At 36.8% G+C, this 27,485-nt stretch overlaps 1 protein-coding gene across 37 annotated transcripts in view; it reads left to right on the top strand.

The window, feature by feature from the left end:
• PLEKHA5 (pleckstrin homology domain containing A5) overlaps positions 1-27,485 on the top strand; it is a 246,104-nt gene that overhangs the window by 53,267 nt on the left and 165,352 nt on the right. For 2 of the 37 annotated variants that reach the window (XM_074403216.1, XM_074403214.1), the window contains exon 1: positions 7,542-26,802. The exons of 31 other annotated variants lie outside the window; for them this stretch is intronic. The gene's annotated coding sequence lies outside the window, so the exon portion shown is untranslated. Of the gene's footprint in view, positions 1-7,541; positions 26,803-27,485 lie in introns of those variants that run through there. 4 more of the 37 variants (XM_074403226.1, XM_074403219.1, XM_074403223.1 and 1 more) reach the window with 2 other exon arrangements.

Raw genomic sequence — 27,485 nt, 5'->3', positions numbered from 1 at the left:
TCTAAAAGGGATTAACAGCTGAATATAGACTTTAAATCACCGTTGGAATTTAAATTTTTGCTCTGAAAGACTAGGTCATTTGACAGTAGTCAAGAGTATTGTCATTCTCAAGACTGTTTTGCAGGTCCAGGAGAAAACCCCTCTATTATTAGCCCATAAGAGGAGTCATCCTCAGGGCTGAGGCATGTGAAATCTGGGGTCCTTCACACAGAGAAATAATAAAAATATAAGGGGATTTGTCTTGTGGATGAATCCAGAAAGTTCTAGATTGGCAATAAGTCCATAGGGAACAATTTTGTCAGATACAGAGGATTAATAGTATTTAAAATGCACCTTGTTGTTGCTTTCGATGCACAAATAATTGTACACCTGCCAGTATATTTTAGAAATTCACCAATATGAAGACTAATCATTTGGCCAAAAAAAAAATTTACAGTGATTCAGTGTTGCGGTTATATTTTTAAAGACACATGCAATACAATGGAGTTTTAAAATAATGTTGGTCATATGAGTTTTTAAAATTGAATCATTTGTTATTAGAAGTAATATAAATATTTAAAAAATATATATCTTTGAAATATGTAGTGTTTTTCTTTAAAGTGTATTCCAAAGCTTTTTCCTCAGACTGTGCTTTATATTCATCTGTGGCTCCTGAGAAACAGCCACAGCATTCAAGCCTAAGCTCTCCTGAGACCCAGCAAGTCGGACACCTCTGCTGTGGAGCCTGGGGATTTATCGTTAAAGAACTCCACAGTGCAGTCAGGGTTCAAAACCACCATTGTAAAGTTTTACGTCTCACATGGATGGGCAGATAGTTGAAAAAGCACATATAAAAATCTTGTAATTATCTTGTAGTAATTATAAAAAATAATCAATTTTGATTCTCTAATATAATGGAAAACATCAGATTAAAAAGAACGCTGTAATAACATTTCATTATTTACTTGAGATGACCTGAACTCTAGGTATAATGAAATGGAAGACTATCACATTGGATAGCCACAGACCAATACTGGTATGAATTAGAATTGAATTCTGCTTAGATCCTAACGGAACTTAAATTTAGCACTAAGATAAGATTATTAAAGGAAAAGAATGTGATTAAATGAAGTAGAACAATAGTATCTACAATGTGTTATCTTTTAAAAATATTTGAAATCTCTTGAATGAAGCACAATAATTGTATAACATTAAAATAAGAATTCGGAAGGCTTAATATATCACTAGTGCAAGGTAATAAAAGATGATACGTAAAAGTATTATGTGGCTGTATTTGTTGTTATTTTGATGTTTTAAAAAGCCCTTTAGGGCCAGGCGCAGTAGCTCACACCTATAATCCCAGCACTTTGGTAGGCTGAGGCGGGTGGATCACTTGAGGTCAGGAGTTTCAGACCAGCCTGGCCAACATGGTTAAAACCTTGTCTCTACTAAAAATACACACAAAAAGTTAGCTAGGTATGGTTGCAGGCCCCTGTAATCCCAGCTGCTCAGGAGGCTGAGGCTTAAGAATTGCTTGAACCCTAGAGGCAGAGGATACAGTGAGCCAAGACTGCACCACTGCACTGTAGCCTGGGCAACAGAGTGAGACTCTGAATCAAAAAAAAACCTTTAGAGAACAAATTATTAATCTGAGACAACTATGGTAAGGTAATGGGTAATGTCAAGGATGTTTTTGCTGATTGGAACAATTTGCATTCAACAACAGTTCGACTCCATTCATTAGCTTCATCAGAAATAAAACTGAGGATTGTGTATCTAGATCTGGGTGAGCCCAAAGATGATTACTGCTATGCAGTCCTTGCTCTGAAGAGATTATGTATTACATAATTTGCTTTCTATCTTAGGATTTAAATAGTTATTTTTAGCAGCGGTTATATTTTTAAGGGAGCAAAACATTTATATTGTTGGATTATTATTTATTTTTATTTTTTAGGACTTATACCAGTTAAAGCCCAGAACATTACTCTTGAGCAAGAGTTAACACATGCTCCTAAAATTTCAAGTTTTTTGTTTGGCCAGATGAGGGCACTTTTTCTTTACATTTCTAGAATTTGAGCTGTGAAGAAGACTGTTTTTTTCCCATCCAAGCTATTACTTTTTTTCTTTTATTATTTCCAGTGAGACAAATGGTTTTGGCATTTTTTAATGTTTTAATTGTGCTGTATTCTCATAGATTAATCCTTTCCATCGATCCTTCCCTAAAGAAAAAGCTTCAGTTTCTCACAAAGATCTTGTATATGGGAACTTTAAAATGAATGACAAAATTTAATAGAACCAAGGTAGTTTTAGGAAAATACATGTCCATGTTACATTTGTAATTTTGCTTATAGTTAATAATGGAAGTTGAAATGTACTTTTAATTTGAGTAATCTGACAATAGCAAGGTTAAGTGGCATTGACTAGACCCTTCTCTTCCCCCTTATCATATTTCTAATGCCTGCTTTACATTGAATTAATATTGTCTTGCATTATTGCCATCAGAATTATACAGAAGTAATGGAGAAGAAATAACATACCAGAAACATTTTTTCTGCTGCTTAGCAAAAAGCAAAGAAAAAATAAATATAAGTACAGAACCCAACAAGTATTAAGTACGAAATATCAGAAATGCAGCATATTTAACTTTCTTATTTGCTGTTAAAGGCCAGACTGAATAGGATAAGGTTTCTAAGGTTGCATAATGTACTGAAACAATACAGACTGCAACTATTTGGTGCAGCGTCAACAGCCTAAAGAAGAAAATCAAAGGCAATAATGTTTAGGTTTATTTTAAAGATCCCACAAAACAAAGCTGTTGTCATTTCATCAGAGATGAACAAAAAAAAAGTTCATGTTTTCTGAAAGTTAAGTTTCTGAACAGCGATGACACAGAGCTTTTGCTAAAGTTTAAAAACTGCTAGTGAAAATAAACACCAAAACATGATTGACTTAAAGGAGATTAAAGGTGGTTGGGAGAAAAGCAAAGATGAATTCAGTGTGCAAGTTTGTTTAAAATTATATACAACTTAAGAAGTCATGAAAAGGAAATAGTGTATTTTACATATATGTGAGTATGAATAGTATTTCCCTTGTATAGATTAAAGAAAGCTGTTATCATTATCAGCTGACTCTGGAAAGAGGTGTCAGCTTAGTGAAGCCAGCAAAACTTAGTTTCCTCTGAGTGCCAGAGAGCTACTGTAGTCATATTCTCTCTCATGAGCACCAACTCTGCTCTAGGTACTTTTCCTACATGTTCACTTACTCTTATCAACAACCCTGAGGGATAACTATTAGTATTACCATTTTACAGGTGAGAAAATTTAGAATATTAAGTAAAACGCTGAGTGTCACAGAAACTGATAATAATGAATTTCTCAAACCAAAATTCAGATTATAATGACACTTTAATGTTAAGAGGCATATCACCGAGAAGCAAGTGGTTTGGGTTTCAATGATTTAGTTAGTTCTCAGTCTGCTGTGCCCCAAAAGGCCATCTCTTGGTGTTTCAAGGGACAGCAGCTAGGACGCTTGATACTTATAAGGAAAGATTTTTTCTTTTTCTTTCTTTTTTCTTTTTTCTTTTTTTTTTTTTTTTTTTTTTTTTTTTTTTTTGCGATGGAGTCTCACTCTGTTGCCCAGGCTGGGTGCAGTGGTGTGATCTCAGTTCACTGCAACCTCTGCCTCCCAGGTTCAAACCATTGTCCTGCCTAAGCCTATGCATAGCTGGGACTATAGGTGTGTAGCACACACCCAACTAATTTTTGTATTTTTAGTAGAGATGGGATTGCATTGTGTTGGTCAGGTTGGTTTCAAACTCCTGACCTCTGGTGATCTACCCACCTTGGTCTCCCAAAGCACTGGGATTATAGGCGTGAGCCACTGTGCCTGGCCTTATAAGGAAAAATTTGTTAAGGCCTCTGTAGAAACCATGTATGGTGCATATGGATGGACTTTTGTTTCAGTCCTTTGGAGGAACAAAGTTTCCTAGTGTTTAATATCCACCATTATTATTTTAAAAGTAATTTTAAAAACCCTCAGGAAATGGCTGTGAAAAAGAAGAAAGTAGTGATTTTTAAATTTTCATTGTATTCCCTGACTTTTTGCTTTATAAATTTTGGTAGCAGTCTTCTTGCCTAGACCCCATTTACCAAGCCATAGTCTATTTGAATAGTAAACCCCCCAAAATCTGGTTTTATGGCTGAGAGATCTTTAATAAAAATGAATTCCTATCCCTCTTTCTCATTAAACATTCACTGGGGACTTTTTTATATAGCTGATATTTGTGCTTGGCATATAGGTTATAGATGTAAGATAGAGCTGTGCCCTTGCTAGTGAGTTTATAGTCTAGTGTAAGAGCTCAGTAAGTATGCCAGTCATCACAATGAAATGGGATAAGTACTATGCCAGTGAGTAGAGTGCTGTGAAAGCATACCCTAGCCTTGTGAGGAGAGAGGGGAAGGAAGTCTTCACGGAAGACATAATGTCTAAGTGATCAAATTATTTCACAGATAGATTGAGAGGTAAGAAAGGCTGATTTTGTTGAAGAGAATAAGTGATAGTGATGTTTGTTTGAATGTTTTGGTTGTGGCTATAGGTTTTGAGATCTACATTGGTTTTTAGTAACTTGGAAATGGAATTTTTCAAAGAATTTTTAGCCTGGAAATGAATATTTGAGAGTCATTTGAATAGAAGTAAAGATACAAGAGAAGACACTGGAGAATGCCTATAAAACTAAGAGAGGTAGAACTCCCCTAAGGCGGGTTCCGGAAGCCACAGTCAGAAGGCAAAACAGTACTTCAAAGGGTGTTTGTTGTGTAGTCAGTGGAGGCGAATGCAGTGCTTACAAGTTGAGGAGGCAGAGTAAGGCACTGGATTTGATTAAGGTATCAGTTACTTAATGTAAGCAATGTAGTACAATGTTAGATTTAAATTACCATTTTAGAAATGTACTTATTCTTCTCTGTACCTTTTTTTTTTTTTTAAATAAACATTGGTTCTTAACTTCGAAGAGGGGATTCACGGACCTCTTTGAAACTGTAATGAAGGGCCGTAGATACACAGAGGTGGCATGCATTTCTTTTGTGCCCTGCCCATCCTCTGTTTTTTCTGAGAATCTAACTCACATTTAACTTGGAGAAAAACTTCTTATTTGGTACTTGTTATACTCAGGACTGGTCAGTATTTCTTCCATGCCTCTTGATCCTAGTCATGGACCGGGGGTGTGCATGTGATATAAACTGGACCAGTAAGACTTGATCCTGGGACTTTCTGTAAGCTCTGGAGAACAAGAATGTCTGATGTTGGATTTGAAGCTGTAAAGATGTCAGCCTAGAGCTGCCCTGGTGGGGCAATACAGAGAGAAAGGCAGAAAGAGGAGAGGGGTAGGGATGGCTTGGGAGAAGGAGAGAGAAGGGCAGGAGATAAAGAAGATATATATACACACCTGATCATATTAGTTGAGTCTCTGGATCTAGCCATTCCTGAAGAATACAAATGATTTGGAGTCTCCGTATCTGTAGGGGTCCAATGAACCAAAAAGTGTCTCCACTTTTAACATTATACTCCACAATCTAGATAATGTCGTTATTAACTAATTAATGGCTGTCCTTGGAACAACTTGATCTTTGTTACACAAACATACATACACAATATTGTTATTTATTGTAGTTTAGGGGATGGAATATTTTTATTAATGCCTTTTAGATTAATCAAGAATTAACACATTTATCTCCTTCAGTCTCTTTCATAAGAATATCCTTTGTGAAATATTGGGATTGTATTTTATCTGTTATCTGTCTCTCTAGGCTTATGAATATACTTACCAAGAGCATACATATCTTAGGAGTCAGACTATAAACCCATAGGTGCAGCATAATTTGTCAGAGGTCCCATAAAATACTAATATAAGGCTAGTTGTCCCTGGCTCTAGCTTGGTTAGGTAACTTGAAGAAAAAGAAAAATGGCTGTGCTACTTCTGTTGTTAGGAGTAAGCTTTTAATTCAGTAGAAGATGACAATATGTGAAAATATAATTCAGTGAACTATTTGCTGGGTGGTAACATTAAAAATAACAGCAGTCGGAAAGTACTTGATATATAATAAAATATCAAATGGCATAGTCACATCTGCCTTCAGATAATACAGGTTTAAGTTAGGTTGGCTACAGTGAGGGCGATTATTGCTTTCTGGGCACCGCGCTTGGCAGTAATGTAGCTCCTGGCAGGTTCACAGTAATGTTTGTTTTGATGAAATAGAACAAGAAACTTGGATTATAATAACATGTGGAGAACTGAAAATGAGGTTGAATTTAGTATACCAAATTTACTTTTTTTCCTCCAGAATAATACCAACTACTTTCTAATTAACAGCTAGAAGACAAGGAGTAAGAGTAAGAAATTTAGATTGAAGTTGAGTCCAGTCTACATTCCCTCTGGTCATATTTTTTTGAAACTGGCCCAGTCTGTTGTTTTTTACTTTCTTCCTTTTTTTTAAGAATACCATTTACGATTTGTATCCATACCTTGAAGTCCTATATTCTGACTGAGCTTTTCATCTGTAGGCTTTTTTGGGCATTTTATGCAGAATTTAATATCTTACTTAAATTTTTTCAGAAGCATTCCTTTCTCCCTTTCTCTTTTCTGCAGAATTTATATTTTATTCCTTCTAAAAGTTTTAGGCATTATGTTAAATCAGAAGGTCGAGGAATAACAATATGCTGTTTCTGCCCTCTGGTGGTTGAAAGAGATGTTGCAAATAAGTAATTGCAGAGATGTGTGTTCTATGATGACGCTAACCACCCATGGCATTTTGGTTTATTTTATTCCAGTTGCATTAATTGGTTCAGTAATTTATCAGGCATGTAATCAGCATCTTCTATATGACTGTCTTTATCAATACTCTAAAGTGCCTTATCTAGTAGCATTCTGGCCAGTAGAGGCAAGTTAATGTATGTGAGGTCTTACAAATGGAGTTCCAAAAGCTCACTTTTGCTATGTCTAGATCTGACCTTTTGAACTCCGGATTTGGATTGCAAAGTGTTTTCCTATTTACATCTAAAATTTCTAGATACGCTGAACTTCAAATTGGTAGAACACATGATGAACGAAAATTGAGGAAATACTGTGTCAGTTATCATGCAGTTTAAAACGACAGTACGTATTTAATATCTCCGTTTCTGTGAGTCAGGAATCATAGAAGTGTCTTAGCTGGGTGGTTCTGGCTCAGGTTCTCTCAGGAGATTATAGTTAAGATGTTGGTCTTAGGGCTGGGCGCGGTGGCTCACACCTGTAATCCCAGCACTTTGGGAGGACGAGGTAGGTGGATCATGAGGTCAAGAGATCGAGACCATCCTGGTCAACAGGGTGAAACCCCGTCTCTACTAAAAATACAAAAAATTAGCTGGGCATGGTGGCGCGTGCCTGTAATCCCAGCTACTCAGGAGGCTGAGGCAGGAGAATTGCTTGAACCCAGGAGGCGGAGGTTGCGGTGAGCCGAGATCGCGCCATTGCACTCCAGCCTGGGTAACAAGAGCGAAACTCTGTTTCAAAAAAAAAAAAAAAAAAAAAAAAGATGTTGGTCTTAATTATAGTTAAGATGCAGGCTTGTCTGGGGCTAGAGGAACTGTTTCCAGCTTGATCCAGGTTATTAGCAGGTGGCCTCAGTTCTTCAGTCATGCTGCTTGGCTTTACCCCTAGTGAGTGATACAAGAGAAGGCAGAGAGAAGCCACAAGGGCTTCAGCAACCTAGCTCAAAGTCAAGTTTTGCCATTTCTGCAATATCCTACTGGTTATAAAAGTCAGATCTTTTTAGTGTGGACGTAGCCTAGAATATAGATAAGTCCTCAGTGTTCCCTATCTATTGTTTTTATTTTTTTATTTATTTTTATTTTTATTTTATTTTTTTTTTGAGACGAAGTTTTGCTCTTGTTACCCAGGCTGGAGTGCAATGGCTCGATCTCGGCTCACCGCAACCTCCGCCTCCTGGGTTCAGGCAATTCTCCTGCCTCAGCCTCCTGAGTAGCTGGGATTACAGGCACGTGCCACCATGCCCAGCTAATTTTTTGTATTTTTAGTTGAGACGGGGTTTCACTATGTTGACCGGGATGGTCTCGATCTCTTGACCTCGTGATCCACCCGCCTCGGCCTCCCAAAGTGCTGGGATTACAGGCTTGAGCCACTGCGCCCGGCTCTATTGTTTTTAAATGGAACACTTAGAGAAGTAAGAAAAGAATGGTAATGAGATGAATGAATGTTTCTACCTTACTGGGATGTAGAACACACAAAAGTAACATATAGGAACATATTTTTATGAAAATGGAACTAGACCACTTTAGTTTTTTTTTAATGTGATCTATTTCAATTTATGGGGGTTTTTTTTGCCAGTTGAGTGAGAAACATTTCTTCAGATAAAGTGCTTACTAAGTGGTGGCTGACCAAGCTTCGCAGAAACGGCTACTTGTTTGCTAAGATTCTTTAACAAATTACTTATGTATTTGGGTTTCTTTCTTCAAGTAATGAAAACCATTTTTGGTCTGCCACCTGTCAGAACATTGCTATTCTCATCAAGGTCATTATGAAAAATAGAAAAAAATGAAGTCGATTGCGTGGTAAGGAAAGTGTGGTTACTTCACACGTATGCAGGTTTGAACATTGCTAGATTATTAAGAGCAGGTACAAATAGAGTTGAAAGTAAAGATGTTGTCCAGACTAGAATTTTTCTTTAATATTAAGAACATGAGGACTTTGAAGTAGAATTAGAAAGGAAAATTAAAGTTATCAATCCTCTCTGCTCCTACCCGCAACATTGTTATTTCCCTCCTCTTTCTTTCATCCTATCTTAATACATTTTTTTCATAAAAATATTTTCAGGTCAGCATGCTATTTTCCCTTTGAAAGACAAAAATTTTACTTCTAGTATAATGAATGTATGAGAAAGAAAAATATAGGAAGAGAAGAATGATTTAAAATATTAAAATTTTTTTAGTCTTTCATATAAAGATTTCAATATCAATTTAGATTAGGAATGATGTTGCTGGTTCTGAAATTTTATCGATGCTTCTGGTAATGGCCAAATTAGAGGAAATATTTAAATGGAATGACTGTATCAGACCACGATTCTCGTTCACCTTCAAGGTCTTATTTTGCATATTCAACTTATGAACGTACTGTATTAATACACTTTTTTTGTTTGTTTTGTTTGAGACAGAGTCTAGCTTTGTCTCCCAGGCTGGAAGGCAATGGCATGATCTCGGCTCACCACAACCTCCACCTCCCAGGTTCAAGCAATTCTCCTGCCCCAGCCTCCCTAGTAGCTGGGATTGCAGGTTCCCACCACCAGACCTAGCTAATTTGTGTGTGTGTGTGTGTGTGTGTGTGTGTGTGTGTGTGTATGTGTGTTTTTGGTAGAGACAGGGTTTCACTGTGTTGGCCAGGCTGGTCTAGAACTCCTGACCTTGTGATCTGCCTGCCTCGGCCTCCCAAAGTGCTGGGATTTCAAGCATGAACCACCGCACCCAGCCTGTATGAATAAACTTGTAATCCCTAAAGGCAAAAGAACAGATTATGATACATATTAAGTTGATTTAGACTATATTCCTTTTTTCAAATTAAATTCATTTTTTATTTTACCTTGCAATTGTCTGTTCAAATTTATAATTTACCTAAAAGGCGTTAAATATACTTAATGGTAAATGGGGTTAAATGTAAAAGCCTTTTCAATGACCAGTGTTTATTGAGCTTCTATTGTACACCAGTCTGGTAGATTCTGAGATCACAGGGATGAATAAAACAGGCTCTGTCCCTGAATTTTTCCACCTGTCCAGTTTTTACAGAGGTAAATAAAGTGTGTTTAAATGGATTTAACCTGAGACTATACAGATACTTAGTTTACCAGAGAAGAACCTTCTAGGATGAAGAGATTCACAGGGTCTGAAATAACCTAGTGTGTCTGTGCCTGGAACTAGGCAAGGAAGATGGGATTTCCCAGCCATGCCTGGTGAGAGGGACTGGGGCCACACTGTGCAGGACCTAGAAGACTCATCAAAGTCTTGGCATTTTCGGAGGATTAAATGATGTGAGAATTAGAGTAGAAACAAGGAGAATAGTTAAGAAGCTATTGCATTTGTCTAAATGAGGAAAGATGGTAGATAGATGAAGAAAGTGTCAGCAGAGATAGGGGAAGGTAGAGCATTTGAGGAGGAGATTTTGCAGATAGACTATATAGGATTTGTTGGGTTAGAAGGAAGGAATAAATTGCAGCCCTGTGATTCACGCAGCTGGGTGGAGGTTTGATGCTCAGAAATGGGAAAAAATATTTGATTTTTGCCGGGAAGTGGTAGGGAGTCAAGGAGGAGTTGTGGATTGATGGTTGGAAATCAACGAAAGATTAGTTTTTGGTAGGTTAAGTTTGAGATAGTTGCAGAAAGCCAATGGGAATTTCAGGCAGGGAGTTTGGTATACCTACTAGTCTGGAACTCGGGAATGGGTTAGGAAAATAAATTTGACACATTATCAACATATTCATGCTATTCAGACTATTAAACAGACTGCTCTCAAGTCTTGTTTAGACCAATGATAGGACTACAGTGACATAAGTGCTAAAATTTTATTGACATAAATAATAACTCCTTTTTGAAAAATTAATAAAAATGGGACTGTTGCTTAGGAAACGGCTCTTTTGAGAACAGCCAGAATTTTCCTTTCATTAGAGCCTTTGTGACTTAATGCCCCCCTTTCTATTCTTGATCTCATTCTAGTGGAATTTGATTGCTTGCTCTTCTGTGCTTTTCCAAAGATACTAATCTGTTTCTTTATTAATTGTTAAAATCTGGTTACAACATGTTGCATCTCCACTTCCTTCTTGTATCATATATTTTAAAAATTATTATTCTGCTGAGTCTACTCTTTGAAGTCTTACTGTTGGTGTCATTTTTTTTTTCCATAGTTTCACTTCACCGTTTGACAGAAAAAAACTCAATCTTGAAATCCTCCTTCATCTTGTTAAAAAGTTTTAGGAAATATTTTGTTATATTTACTGGTAATTACATTTTCAGTGATAGAAATACTGGTTTAAAGCTAGGAAAACTTCCTCATGGATAATGATGCCTTTGTCTTGAAGCACTGCAAATAAGTGAATGAATTATCAATTGGATAAATATCTCCCTTTTTTGGTGTTTCAATTCCCCAAAAAAATTTTTTTAAAGATACTCATTCATTCAAGTTAATGCAAAGCGCTGTGTCAGGTGCCGCAGGGGAGAAACTGCATTCGAGATGTGTACTACATCTGTGGCCCTCGTCATGAAAGCAGAGAGCTTTACATGCTGCACATGACTGTTAGCAATCCAAAAGTCTACTTAGTAGGAAGTATAATTATTGCATGGACATTATAGGGTTAAAAATTAACCTCGAAAGCCTATTATTACTAGCCTGTTGGAGAACTGAAGATGATTCATCTAGCCAGAAATTTCAGTTATCTCAGTGTTATTTTAAGTTCCCTATCCGATCTTCCTCTCTTTGCTTGCCTTATTCTTATGAAACAACCATTAGGTGTGTTTTAAATGGGATGTCCCAAAGGAGAAGAGACTTTCCTATTCTCAGCCCTCTCAAGATAAGCAGAACTGAGATTAGGAAAAAATCAACTGAGCCAGAGCCAATTTTCACAGGAATTTAAAAATACCAGTGTGAAAACAAAATGAGCAGTGAAGCCTAGCTAAAGAGAAGTTGGAAGAGGAAAATGAGCTGGCTAAGAACTGCATGAGTGTGGTGACTAGTTTCCTAGGATGTAAACATATTTGGTATTTTATGTCATTTATTTTAAATTTTTTTGACCATGACCCACAATAAGAAATAAATAATATTGGATGACACACTGTCCACTTTATATAATACTAAATTGAAAACACTTTCTTCCCTTTACCACCTTGTCCTCTTTTGTTATTTTAAAGTATAGTAGCAAACATCCTGTTAACTGCATTTTATTATTCACTAATGGGTCAGACCAAGATTTAAAAACACAGTGCCTTATGAAACAGTAAGATTTACCTGGGCAAGAATGGGAGTGAAGCAGGGCTTGTTTCTTGCATATAACTGTGGATCATAGGCCAGTATGTAGAAATCAGACTTAATGCTTTAATAGCCTAGTACACAGCTTCCCACACTGAATGCTTTGAGTTAATGTTGAATGTTGTTGAACAAACAGTCTAGCATCCATCACCACCTTGCAGGCTAATTGGTTGTTGTTAATCAGTCCCATCCCCTAAACTCATCTTATTGCAACATAGATGATTATCATTTGCTGCTGCCAAAAAAGAAAATATTCAGTTATACAAAATAAGATACATTGTAACCTAATTAGATACAGGAATATCAGCTGTTTTCTCAAATCATCCCAAAATATAATGTAATAATCATTTATTAACATTCCCTGTTCCTGTGAGTCAGGAATTCTCAGGCTGCTTGGCTGGGCAGTTCTGGCTCAGGTTCTCATGAGATTGTAGTTTGATATGGCCTAAGGCTTTAGTCTCTGCAAGCTCGAAAGCTCAGGCTGGAGGATCACGTGTCTGGCAAGTTGAGGGTGGGTAGTTGGTTTCTTTGACTCATCACATGGTGGATGGCTTTATCCGTAGCGACCAAGCCCAAGAGAGCAAGGCAGAAGCTGTGCTGCCATTATGACTTAGCTTTGGGTGTCACTTTTGTCATTTTTTATTGGTGAAAAAGGCCAGCCTTGATTTGTTGCAGAAGGGGACTGTACAAGGGTGTGCATACCCTTTGTAAAGTCCTTGTATAGGTTGGGGATCACTGAGGGTCATCTTCGAGGCTAGCTACTATACTTTAGAAGGGTATCTTTATAACAATTGTTTTGAATTATTTTTTATTTTTTAGTATTTTTATTTTTAATTTTACTGAAGGGAAAAGTACACATGTAAATGCTTGCTTTATTTTTTGAATTTTATAAGAGCAGTTAATTACAGAGAAGTGCTGACATTTCTACTTTTCATGGGAAACTTGGAGAGAAGTTAAAGATATATATAAAAAGGACAAATTTTAGAAAATGAGATTCATGAGGAATTAAGAAAACTTAAATATTAAGGAGAGCCCTAATGAAATTATAAGAAAAGAAAATAATTTACTCTTGGCCTGGCATAGTGGCTCACACTTGTAATCCCAGCACTTTGGGAGGCCGAGGTGTGCAGATCACTTGAGGTCAGGAGTTCAAGACCAGCCTGGCCAACCAACATGGCTGAAATGCTGTCTCTACTCGAAATACAAAAAAAAAAAAAAAAATTTAGCCAGGCATGGTGGCATGTGCCTGTAGTCCCAGCTACTCAAGAGGCTGAGGCAGGAGAATTGCTTGAACCTGGGAGGCAGGAGGGGTTGCAGTGAGCCAAGATGGCGCCTCTGCACTGCAGCCTAGGCCACAGAGCCCAACCTGTCTCAAAAAAAGAAAAGAAAAGAATTTATTCTTACTAAAATTTGTAATACTAATCATTAATGAGTGAAAGATCTAGTAAATAATTGATCAGACGTGGCACTAAACTTTTAAGGAGTGATAAGACTATCATAGACATTCTGCTTAATTAATATTTTAGATCAGGGGTCAGTAACTGTGGCTTATGAACCAAATCCAGCCTGCTGTCTGTTTGTGTAAGTAAAGCTTTGTTGGAATACAGCCAGTCATTTGTTTATGTAGTATCTATGGCTACTATCTCACTATAGCAAAGTTAATAGTTTTGACAGACTGCTCAGTCTACAAGGCCTGAAATATTTACTATCTGGTCCTATACAGAATGAATTTGTTGACCCCTGTTTCAGATTCGAGACTTTTAAATTGTAGGTTAGGTTTTGCAGTGTTTATTAGGTACATAAATCCAAGGACAGTATCATGTGAGTGAACTTAAAACACAAGAGGGTGCAATGTTAATGAGGTTTTGATTTTTTTTTTTTAGAAGGAAAGTCTTAATACCTAGAAGAGGGACAGAATATAGTAAGATTCACAAGAATGATGCTTGTTTAGGTAAGACTTTGTTTATTAAGATAATTTATGAGCTATCAGTAGACCCCATGTTGGGAACACGTGAAGCCAATGTTTTAAAAGCAAACATTGTTGATTAAATTAAGTTATTGTGAGAAGGCAGATTAGATTTTTAATCAATGTCTTACTCCAAATTGAAAGTTAGATATTAATTTTATAATTGGAAATCCATTCTGATTTACAGAGTTTTGATTTTTTGATTTCTGTGTAGTCATAGGGTACAAGTGCAGTTTTGCTACATTGATACATATTGCATTGTGGTAAAATCAGGGCCTTCAGTGTGTATCTGTCACTGGAGCAGCACACATTGTACCTACCAAGCAACCTCCCATCATCTGCCCTCCACTACCCTCCCATCCCTCTGACTCCATGTACGAGGGCATTCTTGCATTGCTATAAACAAATACCTGAAGCTGGATAATTTATAAAGAAAAGAAGTTTAATTGGCTCATGGTTCTGCAGGCTGTACAAGGATGGTGCTGGCATTGACTCTGCTTCTAGGGAGACCTAAGGAAGCTTTTACTCATGGCAGAAGGCAAAGCAGGAGCAGGAGTGTCACAGAGCCAGAGAAAGAGCATTGAAAGAAAGAATGGCACAGGGAGAGCTGCCTCACACTTTTAGCGATCAGATCTCACAAGAACTCACTCAGTATTGCCACTACAGCACCAAGCCATGAGGGATCCATTCCCATGACCCAAACATCTCCCACCAGGCCTCACCTCCAACATTGGGGATTACATTTCAGCAAGAGACTTGGGCAGAACAAATATCCAAACCATATCAATCGGCATCGTCCTTCATTCCATACTCTGCTTCCATGTGTACACATTATTTAGCTCCCCCTTATGAGTGAGAAGTGCAATATTTGTCTTTTCTGTGTCTTAGTTGTTTCACTTAAGATAATGACCTCTAATCCCATCAAAGTTGCTGCAAAAGACATAATTCTATTCTTTTTCATGGCTGAATAGTATTCCATTGTGTATATACACATTTACTTAATCCAGTCGTCCATTGATGGATAGTTAGGTTGATTTCGTATCTTCACTATTGTGAGTAGTGCTACAATAAACATACATGTGTCTTTTTGATGAAACATACATTTATCTTTTTGATATAACAAATTCTTTTCCTTTGGATAGATACCCAGTAGTGGGATTGCTAGATCGCCTGGTAGTTCTATTTCTGGTTCACTGAGAAGTCTTCCTACTGATTTCCATAGAGATTATACAAATTTGCATCCCTACCAACTGATTTTTTTTTTTAATATGAAAGAATGGTCTAGAGAATATGCCCCTCATTAATATCCTCCTTTTACCTACCTACTGCAGAATGACTTTAGGAGATACAGATATTTACCAGTTTCATTCCACAGACAAATTGAATATTGAAATTTCTGTGCAAGAGGCACAGAGGATTCAGATTTGTATGAACAAGGGCAAGAGCTCTAGGCACTTGTAAAGCTAGAACTGGAAATCTCAGATAAAATACATTTCTGGTAGTACCACCAGCATACATTCCACTGAATTGACTTTGTGATATCATTAATACCTACTTTTGAAAACTAAAGAAAAGGATCCATACCAAATATACTTTAAGGTATAAAAAGCAAATTATTTACAGGTAAAGCTGTTTTCTTTAGCATTTTAATTTCAAAACATAAAAATAGTTACCATTTCTTGGGCTTTTTTATACTGTATTAGACAGTGTTAGTCACATTTCAAAAATTTTCTTATGTAATGTTCACAATAATTCTGTAGGGTGAGAAATAGTCTTACTGTAGTAAGACTATTGAATAAACGAAACTTCTGAACCCTGGAGTTTAACTTGCCCAAAGTTAGTAACAGGACTAGGACTTGTACCTGAACCATCGCACTCCATATCACACTGCTAGCACACGCACCTGTCATCGTATTCCTGGCTCCTATTATTTCCTTTCCCTTCCTCCCACAACCTCTTTTACCCCATTTCTTTTATTTCTTTTTTAATTTGTTAATTATACAACTGATACATTCTTATCAGAACAATTCATGTAGCACAAAAGGATATAAGTAAAGAGACTGGGTTAAGTGGTAGCTCTTGCCTGTAATCCCAGGACTTTGGAAGACCAAGGCAGGCAGATCACTTGAGTCCAGTTTGAGACCAGCCTGGGCAACATGGTGAAACCCTGTCTCTTCAAAAAAATACAAAAAAATTAGCCAGATGTGGTCACGCACACCTGTAGCCTCAGCTACTCTGGGGCCTGAGGTGGGAAGATTGATTGACCCCAGGAGGTGGAGGCTGCAGCAGTGTGCTGAGATTGCTCTATTGCACTCCAGCCTGGGTGACAGAGCAACACTCTGTCTCTCAAAAAAAAAAGTGAAAGTAGCCTTTATCTAGACTATTAACATATTCCGTTCTATTACCTGCCTTTTATGTATATATTTATGATGTATATGGATACAGAAATAATGTTATGTATATCATAGATGTCTTCCATGGCATGCACACACTTCTGCCTGTTATTTTTGACAGCTGCATGATATGTTCCATACTACAGATGAACTTTAATTTGTGGAGCCATTCTCTATTGATTATTCTGTTTACTTTGGCATCTTTCTCTTTGTTGCTGTTTATATTACTTGGCCTAATGAGCATCTGGTGTTTGCCTTACCTATACTAATTGACATGACTGAAGTGTATCTAGTTTCAGTTTTCAAAAAGCAAGTTATGTTTTTTTCTGTATTTTATTTAGTCTGATTTCTTGAAGAATATTTTGTTTTTACAACATGAGGTCTTGTGAGTCTTTTCTATAAACTTTTTGAAAAATCTGTCATCTCACTTTCTGAGTTGTCAACAGATTATATTTTAAATGTCAGTACTGATTACTTTTTTAGGGATTAGCTATTTCAATAAAATGTTTTCAATTAACACATAAAGACAATTTAATAGTAGATTCTTCATTGGTCTTTAGACTGTAAAATTTTGTATATTGTTGTAAATGCATATAGTGAAAAAATTTGAACCACAAACTGTCAACAAGTAATTTGTAATTTTTCCAGTAGAAATTAAGGTCACTAAGATAATTCCTGGCATCGTATTAGTAATTTATTTAAGTAAAAAATACAGTCTACCGTAATTACTGATATATTGGTTAATTGTGCTTTTTATACTGTAGTAATTCTTATTATAGACTAGCTTTACTATCTTTTTTTAGATAACTATTCTAAAATACAACAGGAGTTGTCAGTATACAGTATTTACTTGAATACAGTAGACACTGAGAAATATCAAGTGAATGAAAGGATGTATGGAAGGGAGAGGGAAACTTGAGGAAGTTGTAATTTGTTAATACCACAGTGATAGTGGTTATATTAAAATATAAAGAATAAAAAATACCATATCTAGCTAGCAGAAGTATCTCTTACAAAGCAAGAAGAAAACCTACCATGTGATCTGTTGTTCTAAGCAGGTGTGAATAAAAGAGGGACTCTGTGGCAAAGTGGAAAAAGCATAGGGTCCTTCTAATCCCTTCCAGCCATTTCCTAGCAGTGAAACGCTGTTTTACCTGTCCTCATACACAGTATGAATGGTAAAACCTCTGTGACAATATTCTGGTATAACCAAAAGATGATTCATCTATCCACAACACCCAGAGTGGGTCTTAGCAAATGGTGGTTGCTATCGTGTTGCTCTTAAAGCTACTACTCTGGCTTATGAGGTTTATAGCTTCTTTCCTCTCACTCTCGCTGGCCCTCTCTTTTTTTTTTTTTTTTTTTTTTAATAGAAATAGCTTAGAGTAACGATTTTTTTTTCATGGTTTATAATTGAATGAGAAAATAAAATGAGTTTTTTGGATTCCAGCACTGATCAACAATATTGACATAATTAAAATTTTCAAATCCTTGTTCATTGGCTGTGATAGAGCAAGAATTTAGTTAAATCCTGAGAGCCAGCCTGTCCTATTACCACTTTATAAGTGAATATGCCTCCTGCCAGCCGTAATTCCTTCCCTGCCCTTCTGTAGAGATCTCTTCCCCGTTGACTCCATGCTGCACTTCCAACACTAGGAACTTCTGTTCAGATCTTACTTCATTCACTTCTTGGCAGTATTCAGCATCGTTGGGCCTTGACATCCTTTTTTCCTAACTTCTGTGACATCACATCCTTCTGGGTTTCATACTGCTTCGTGACCATTCCTTTCCTGATCCTTTTCTCACTGCTCCAATCCTATTGGTCTCTCATTCAGACCAGTCTTCCATACTAGTGTGGCTATTTTTCAAATATATCGGTGATACTTATTTTGGAAGATCTTATGTGTTCCTACCTCAGGATCTTAACACTGACTTTTTCCTTAGCCTGGCTTTTTATTCCCTTTTTGCTCATGTCTTATCTTTTGAATGATGCTTATCCTGACCGCTGTGTAATTTCACCACCCTAGCCACACTCCTGAGCCACACTCTACTTTTTCTTTCGTAGCACTTACCACCTTCTAAATTACTACATTGTTTACATATTATGATTATGTTTGCTCTTGTCTTCTCTGATAGAAGCTCCCTGAAGACAAAGATTTGCTTTTCCCACAGATAACACCAAGCATAGAACTAGGTACATAGTTGGCATTGCTGAAGTCACAGGATTATCTGGTGGTGTGTGTGTTTTTTTAAGTCACCTCATTCACTTACAAGGCTCTTTGTACACCATACACCAGTCACTCATCCATAAATCTTCATCTGCACCTCTTTCCTGATCTCCAGTATACTGACCTCTCCATATAGTGTCTAATATATACAGTGCGAAAAACAACTTTGCTGCCTTTGCAGGCATCCTTAATTTTCTTCTTTCACTTACCATCACCCCACCTCCCCTCCAGTCTATCATCAGTAAGCCCTGTTGACACTCCCCTCTAAAACGTACTCCAAATCTGCTCACTCCTCTCCATCTCTGTGGCATCTCCAATCTGTGCCAGCATAATCTTTCACTCAAGACAACCACTGCAGCCTCTTTGCTTTTCCCCTGCTTCTCTGCTCTTGACCCTTTACTAACTATTCTCTACACTAGCTAGATTCATTTTCTTGCAATATAAAAATGTAATTCAGATCCTCTCAGTGTCTTCCAGTGGTTTTCCATAGCACTTAGAATAAAATCCAAAGTTCATTATCTGACTTATAAATCTAACCCTAGTTGACTTTTCTACTTGTATTGACTGTTTTCCTCTCACCCTACCATACTCTAGTCACAGAGGCCTTCTTTCATCTTTTAAGATATTTAGAGCCTTTAAACTAACTGTCCACTCTCTATTGGAATTTCTTTTCCTCCTGTTGTGACTTTAAGTCAGTGCTTAACTGTTGCCCCCTCAGGGCTTTTTCTGACAATCCATTCACTGAGTCATTGAACCTATCTTAGTTCTTTGCATCACCTTTTTACACTATCTCATGTAGTCTTTTGTTTATTGAGTTTCTTCCCCCATGAGAATATAAACATGAGAGCATAGACCTTTGTACTGCTGTTATGCATAATACACAGAACAGTGTCTGGCACATAGTTAATACTGAGTAAATATTTATGGAATGAATGATTGCATGAATGAAGAAAGGGAGCAGATTTTTTTATTACAAATCTTATAATACTTAAGATAATATTAACTATCTGATTAAGACTATCCTTAGGCAGAGTGAGGGGAAAAAGTAGCTTTTCTGATTTGGGGGAAAGGAGCACTAATAAATACTTATTTTTCTGTCCTTTAGCAGAATGCAGGCATAGTTATACCCTATCCCCATTTTTTTATGTACATAGTAAAATATTTAAAACAAAATTTTCTATAAGACCATTATTCAACATATTATTTCATGTATGCTTTTGTTTTTTTTGTTTTTCTAGCAAAACATGACAGATTTTCTTATAGTCTAAACATTGTCTGAAAGACAGCTTGAATGCCAAAATAATGTATAATTAGGTCTATTCATTATCTTGCCACATGCTAAGTAGATGCTAAGGATTTATCACTGCAGTAAAAGTCACTGGATCATTAAGTTTATTTTATAGAAATACGTTTTAAAATTTACTATTCTTTTTTGTAAGACGGTAGCAAATTATTATGCAGAATTTATACCTCTACCCAAGACTCTTGCAAATATATGCTCCTGATTTTGTAGAGATCTTCCTTTATAAAGATTGGATATCTAAAAATCAAAATGCTTTTTTTCTTTTTTGAAAAAATGCCTTCTGTAGATATCTGGGTGAGAAAGCAATAAAATATAAATAAGAATCTGTTATCAACAATATCTAGTGTTAGTACTTCATGACTGATTGTCAGTGTGTTGTACTGAAAAGTGTCAGTGGTTTGTCCCAAAGAGTGAAGTGGTGGCAGTGATGGCAGCACCTATTTCTAACTTTCTCATTTTCAAGATCCTGTTGCTACTCATTGGTTTTTCTTTCCAATGGTTGGTTAAAATTCAGGCTTGTTTCATGAATACACGACAGTGTGATCTTAGGAGCCTGCAGTTGCTCAGTAGCCCACCACGCTTAACAAAATTTGATGTAAATATTTGTGCTGCAAGATACACTTTGTTGAGATACCAAGTCCCGGTAAAAAGTAGCATTAAACCTTATGACCACAGAAGCCATGGAATGAAAGTACATTCTAAGACTTGAGTTTTTTTTTCTGAAGCTGTTGTATAACGGATTCTATATTTTATTCTGTAAGTTAGGTGAAATGTCAAACTTTTTAAAAAGGGTCATAGTTAAAATCATTTTTATCCCATAAAAGAAGGAAATCATGTCATTTGCGGCAGCATGGATGGAACTGGAGGTTAGTACGTGAAATAAGCCAGGCACAGAAAGACAAATAGCACACATTCTCATCCTTAAGTGGAAGCTAAAAAAAAATGAGGTAGACAGTAGATTGATGGAGTATGGGGGAAAGGAGAGGTAGACAGTAGATTGATGACAGTATGGGGGAAAGGGGAGGTGGAGAAAGGTTGGTTAGTGGGTACAAACATGCAGTTAGATGGAAGGAATAGGCTTAAATGTTTGATAGCAGAGTAGGGTGACTGTAGTCAACAACAGTGTATCAAGTGCATTTCACGATAGCTAGAAGAGAGGACCTAAAATGTTCCCAGCACAAATAAATGATTAGTACTTGAGGTGATAATCCCCCAAATACCCTGACTTGATCATTACACTCTTCATGCATGCAACAAAGTATCTCTTGTCCCCCTTAAATACTGTGTATCAATAAAAAAATTTTAAATGTTTAAAAATATTTTTTATCCTTTATTCTTCCAGTTGAATAGATTTCCTTTTCATTCTTCCAGAGAGTAGAAGATTTAATAAAAGCCCCAGTGTCTGGCCTGTGAATAGCTTCGCTTCTTGGTCACTAATACTAGTTGACAAAACAGCATATTCTAAACTGATTGTCTTTATTATCCAGTAGCTTTCCTATTCCCCATATCAGATGTTCCAAACTTTTGATTACTCACCTCAGAATGCTTGTCCCACTCTTCTTTTCTTCATTCCTAGCAGATCATACCTTGGAGAAGAAAATAGAAACTATCAGGCATGAACTTCATTAGCCTTTTTTCCTCTTCAATTCAAACCTGTCTGTATCTTCATTCATTTTTCTTAAACCTTCCCTTGCTTGCTATTTCTGCTTTCCAAAACCAAGGAAAGAATTTTGACAAAAATGCCAAAGGAATTCATTGTGGAAAGGATAATCTTCTCTGTAAATGATATTATGGTAATTAGATAGCCATATGTAAACATAAACAAGTTAAAACTTTAGGCCCTTAATCATAATCATATTATGCACAAAAATTAAATGAATTGTTGATTTAAATATTTTTAAAAATGTAAAACTTCTAGAAAAAAAGATTATTTGTGACAGTGGGTCTGGCAAAGATTTCTTAGATGTGGTTAAAGATTTATAAAAGAAAAAATTTGATAAACTTCATCAACATTTAAAAATTTTGCTTTATCTATGTAAGACACTGAAGAGAATGAAAAGAGAAGTCACAGACTGGAAGAAAGTATGCGCAAATGACGTATTTGCCAAATAGCTCATATCTAGAATATATAAAGAACTTTTACAACTCAACAATAAAAAGACAAATAGCTCAATTTTTTAAATGGGGGAAAAATTTAAATATATTTCAAAAGAGAATATACTCAAATGGCCAGTGAACACATGAAAAGATGTTCAGCATCATTAGATGTTAGCAAATTGCAAATTAAAACCACACTGAGGAACCCACTAGAGTGCCTATTATCAAAGACTGTCATTATCACGTATTGTGGAGGATGTGGAGAAACTCAAAACTCTGTTACACTGGTAATAGAAATGCAAAATGTTACAGCCACTTTGGAAAGAGGTTGGCAGTTTCTGGAAAAAATTAATTGAAATTTGACCAAGCAAGTCTACTACTTACGTATCTTAAGAGGAATGAAAGCATGTCCACACAAAGATTTGTACTAAAATGTTGATAGTATTATTCGTAACCGCCTAACAGTGCAGATGTCTGTCAACTACTGTGAATGGATACACAAAACATGTCTTATCTCTATAATAGAACTACACAGAAATAAGAAGAAACAATTGACTGTTAAATGGTATAGGATGACTGAACTTTAAAACCTCGATGCTACCTAAAAGGAGCCAGACACAGAAACTACACATTGTACGACTCAATTTTTATGAATTTCCCAGAAAGGCAAATTGTAGAGACAAATCAGTGGTTGCCTAGGGCTGGTGGTGGACATGGAGACTGACTATAAATGTGACATGAGGGAATTTTTTTGTGGTGATAGAAATGTTTTAAAACTGGATGTGGTAATAGCAGCACAACTCTGTAAATTCACTAAAAGTCACTGAACTATACACTTAACCATAGGTGGGTTTAATGAAATGTGAATTATACCACAATAAAACTAAATAAACCCACTTGCCTTGGGTTCATTACTTTTTGTTCATTCTTAATTATTCTTTTCACAGTTATTCCCCACTCTTCCACTACCTCTTTCCATGTTTCTTTAGTCATGAAAATTATTGTCAGTAGTTCTGCTTCCTAAGTTCACTGCTTTTTAGATCACGTTTAGACCATAGGTTTCTATCACCACAAAAAAATTCCAAAATCTGGATTCAGATTTCAACTCTGTTAACTTATCTGTGTGGCACTGGATAAGCCTTCGAGTCTCTGTATCCAGATTTGTATACCAGCTAGAATATTAATAAGATCTATTACTTGAGGATTTGTGAATATTAAATGAGACCATATATTTGAAACATTCTGTAAGTGCTCGCTGTCATTCATCCCCTTCAAAAATGACTCATAAGTTGAAAGGCTGTGAACTAGTGAATGAGCATCTAGAGCAGTGGCTCTTAACAAGAGGAACCTCAAAATTTAGGGAGGTTTTATAGACTGGCTTCACAGTGACAGATCAGGTTGAAAGGTATTTGGACAGAGAGAGAGAGTGAGTGAGTGTGTGTGTGTGTGTGTGTGTGTGTGTGTGTGTGTGTGTGTTTAGGAAACATATCAGGTTTTGCTGGTAGAGAAAGGGTAAATCAGTAAGTTAAAGAATAAGTGATTCCCAGCACTTTAGGAGGCAGAGGCAGGTGGATCACTAGGTCAAGAGATCGAGACCATCCTGACCAACATGGTGAAACACCGTCTTTACTAAAAAATACAAACATTAGCCGGCCGTGGTGGCACGCACCTGTAGTCCCAGCTACTCGGTAGGCTGAGGCAGGAGAATTGCTTGAACCCAGGAGACAGAGATTGCAGCGAGCCAAGATTGCGCCACTGCACTCCAGCCTGGTGACAGAGCAAGACTGTGTCTCAAAAAAAAAAAAAGAATAAGTGATATATCAGGATTTAGAAAAGAAGGCCTCTAGTTAAGTTTAAAGGATATATGTAATTACAAGGTGATCTCAATTTTAAATCAGAACACTTAAGTTGGGTGCGTAGGAGACAGGAAATTCATGCTAGAGAGCAATTTAGTGATATGGAGGAATTCATAAAGTGAATTTGGAAAGAGAAGTACTATGCCAGTGTGGCTGTATTTAAACTGCCTCTTTACCTGTTCTCGTTTACCTGTTTTTGTAACTATCTCTTTCTTAAAGTTGACTCCTTCACTCTTCCATTATCCAGGATATAGAACACTTCTTGCCGTCTGCTTCCAGATTCCATCCCAGAATAATTAGTTTTTTATCTCTTTCTTTCTTCCCAGTGTTGACAGGCTTCACTTTCTACTCTTCATACTGTCAATACCACAAGTTCTCCAGTCTCCACACCACCAGTTCCTGGGTCCTCCACTGTCCCACACCTCAGCCTTGACCTGGCTGTTTCCTCTTCTTTCTCTCTCCTGTCTAGTCTAGATTCTTTGTATTCATCTGGGCGTTTCAGAAAGTTCACCCCTCTCTCACAAAGACCATACTAATTTCCTTTCTTAGAATGCTTTATCTCTTCCCTCTCTACTCCCTAGAACACTAAAGCACCGATGTCTTTGCTATAATACTTAGATTAGTTATATGTACTCTTGCCTCATCTTTTCTGTTAGTTGAACTCTTAAAAACAAGGATAGTTGTACTCATTTTTGTTTCCATGTGCATTGCATTGTACCATGACTCATACATAACTTGTTCTCAAATAATGCTATAGATCACAATTAGATTTTATATTTGGGATGTGAGGGCGATCTGGCTGCGACATCTGTCACCCCATTGATGGCCAGGGTTGATTCGGCTGATCTGGCTGGCTAGGCGGGTGTCCCCTTCCTCCCTCACCGCTCCATGTGCGTCCCTCCCGAAGCTGCGCGCTCGGTCGAAGAGTACGACCATCCCCGATAGAGAAGGACCGGTCTTCGGTCAAGGGTATACGAGTAGCTGCGCTCCCCTGCTAGAACCTCCAAACAAGCTCTCAAGATTTTATATTTGTTTCTTTTTAGTGAAGAATTTTTGCTTTCTCAGTCAGGAATCAGCTTTCTTTGAGTACCGCAGGTAATTTACTCTTCCTACAGAACTATCCCCCATACAAACAATACTTAGAGACACAAAACATACGCATATTGGCACATTTTAATTTTTATGACCTTTTGATAATCTTGTCCCAGGAAGGGCCTTATCTTAGCTGTTTCCATGGGATAACAATTTCCTATGTCTTCTTACCTTCCCACACCTTCCATGTTAGTAGGCAGGATGGTAGAGGATTGTGAGGCTACTGTTCTCAAAAATGAGACGTTTATGTGAAAGGGTGATATAAAACAGGGAAGTAATAGAGGTGACCAGGAAGGGTTGCGAAGAAAGGAATAGCACTAATTAGTGTTTGGGCCCATTTTAAGATGGGTCAGCCCCATCCCGTCACTGATGCTATCCTGAGCTTGGTGCGTGTCAAGTGTTCAGACACTTCCTATTTTTACTCATCTGCCCAAGGTGAAAGTTGGAGGTAGATGTGAGAGTTGTCTGGCTGGTTTTAGTGGGGCTGTGCTAGATCTAGATTTATGGAGGAGGATTGAAATGGAGCAGAGGATAAACTTCACCATATTATCATCATCCCGAAGAAATAGGCTTTGCAGCAATTCACTCAGCAAACTAGGCAAATTATGTATTTGATGGCATAAGCATGGGTACACATGCGTATGCAGAATGTTTGGTTCATTTTTGTGTCATTTTAAAAAAAACTTTTTCTCGGCCGGGCGCGGTGGCTCAAGCCTGTAATCCCAGCACTTTTGGGAGGCCGAGGCAGGTGGATCACGAGGTCAAGAGATCGAGACCATCCTGGTCAACATGGTGAAACCCCGTCTCTACTAAAAATACAAAAAATTAGCTGGGCATGGTGGTGCGTGCCTGTAATCCCAGCTACTCAGGAGGCTGAGGCAGGAGAATTGCCTGAACCCAGGAGGCGGAGGTTGCGGTGAGCCGAGATCGCGCCATTGCACTCCAGCCTGGGTAACAAGAGCGAAACTCCGCCTTAAAAAAAAATTTTTTTTTCTCAAAAATGCAACTTTTAAAAGATTTTTTTATAGGGTTATCAATATTTGGGTGACGTTTGTTGTATAACATAAAAGTCTATTATTTAATATATAAACAACAAATGAGAAAAAATCTGTCACTGTAGTTTGAAGATAGCAAACATTTTAATAAATACATTGAACATTTCAGTTTCTTAGTCTTTATTAATATTTCCAAAGGAGAACTTAAAATACCACTACATAGTTTGCAGATTGTTTTACTTGGTGAACAGGAAAAAAGACAGAATAAGAGGTTGAAAAGTGAAATATGGATAGTTTATAGTTTGCTTAATTTATCAGTGGTCCTATTTACATTTTGGGATCACATCCTGAATGCTTTGCAACTTCCTATTCATTCTAGCATTTTGGGATTCTTATGTTGACATAGTTAATTCTATATTGAAACCTAAGGATTTGTTATTTCATAAACACGTAGAAATAATAATTTCTAGTTAAATGAAACACAAAAAATTATGAAGTTAAAAACAAATCAGTTATCATTTGGTGGTTCTTTATAGTTTATTGTCAGTTAATGATCTTTATTAAATTTGTAGCTTTCTGAATTTATTTGGAAGTAGGTCATCACATGCTGAGATGAAATACCAAGTCATTTAAATTAGATACTGAGCATGCTCATATAAAGTACTTACTCTTGGAGATTGCAGTGAGGTTCAGCTTTCTTCCAGTGGAAAGAGCAGAAAAGAGATCACAGTGTGCCTGTTTGTCATCCTTCTGTCAGAAAGCATGTAATTTGTCTTTAGAAACCAGAAACCTGAGACAAAGAAAAGAAGGCAGATTTTTAGGAAAAGGCTATTTGGTGAGTTAATTGGCTGTTTTGTTCTATTTTGCCCTAATCAGTTATTCCTAGCTAGTCTGTGTCTTTGCTTATATCTGCGCTTTTCTGTACTATGCTGAAGCTTTATGTAGCAAGCGACTTAGCTGAGATTGGGAGAAAATTGTTTCTGCAGTCTAAATCTTATTATTCTGAAATATTTCCATTACATTTCTGAGGTGACACGTTCATAAATTGCTATGATGATACTTTCTCATGTTACCCACAAATTTTATTTACTCACTTGTGCTGAATAATGCTGGCAGAATTGTGTGCCGAGAGACTTCAAGATTTGTCTTTTTAGATAGTTTAGCATTTTTGTTCTTACATCTTAATAAAATAACAGTTTCTGCTTTCACATTTCTATCCTTTATCTACCAAAGTAATAGATAAGATCCAGTTCGCATAAGATCAAAAATTCTTTAAAGAAAATGAGGGGATGAAAAGGTGGTTCAAAATCAAAGTTTGCTTTGTAATATAGTTGGTCATTTAAACTACTCTAAAATAAAATGAAATTGACATTTTCTAAAATATAAGGTGTTACAGTTATTTTGTATTCATATTTAGAATTCTGTCTTTAGTTACTGAGTTAGCTAAAGAAGTGTTACCTGATAATAGTTTTGCCATTTTAGACTCTTATTTTCTCTGAGCTCGTATTAAGATGATCA

The sequence above is a fragment of the Saimiri boliviensis genome, chromosome 7 (assembly GCF_048565385.1).
Source record: "Saimiri boliviensis isolate mSaiBol1 chromosome 7, mSaiBol1.pri, whole genome shotgun sequence".
NCBI classification, from domain to species: Eukaryota; Metazoa; Chordata; class Mammalia; order Primates; family Cebidae; genus Saimiri; species Saimiri boliviensis.
Note: the sequence above shows the minus strand (reverse complement) of the source record. Positions and strands in the feature narration are given on the sequence as shown.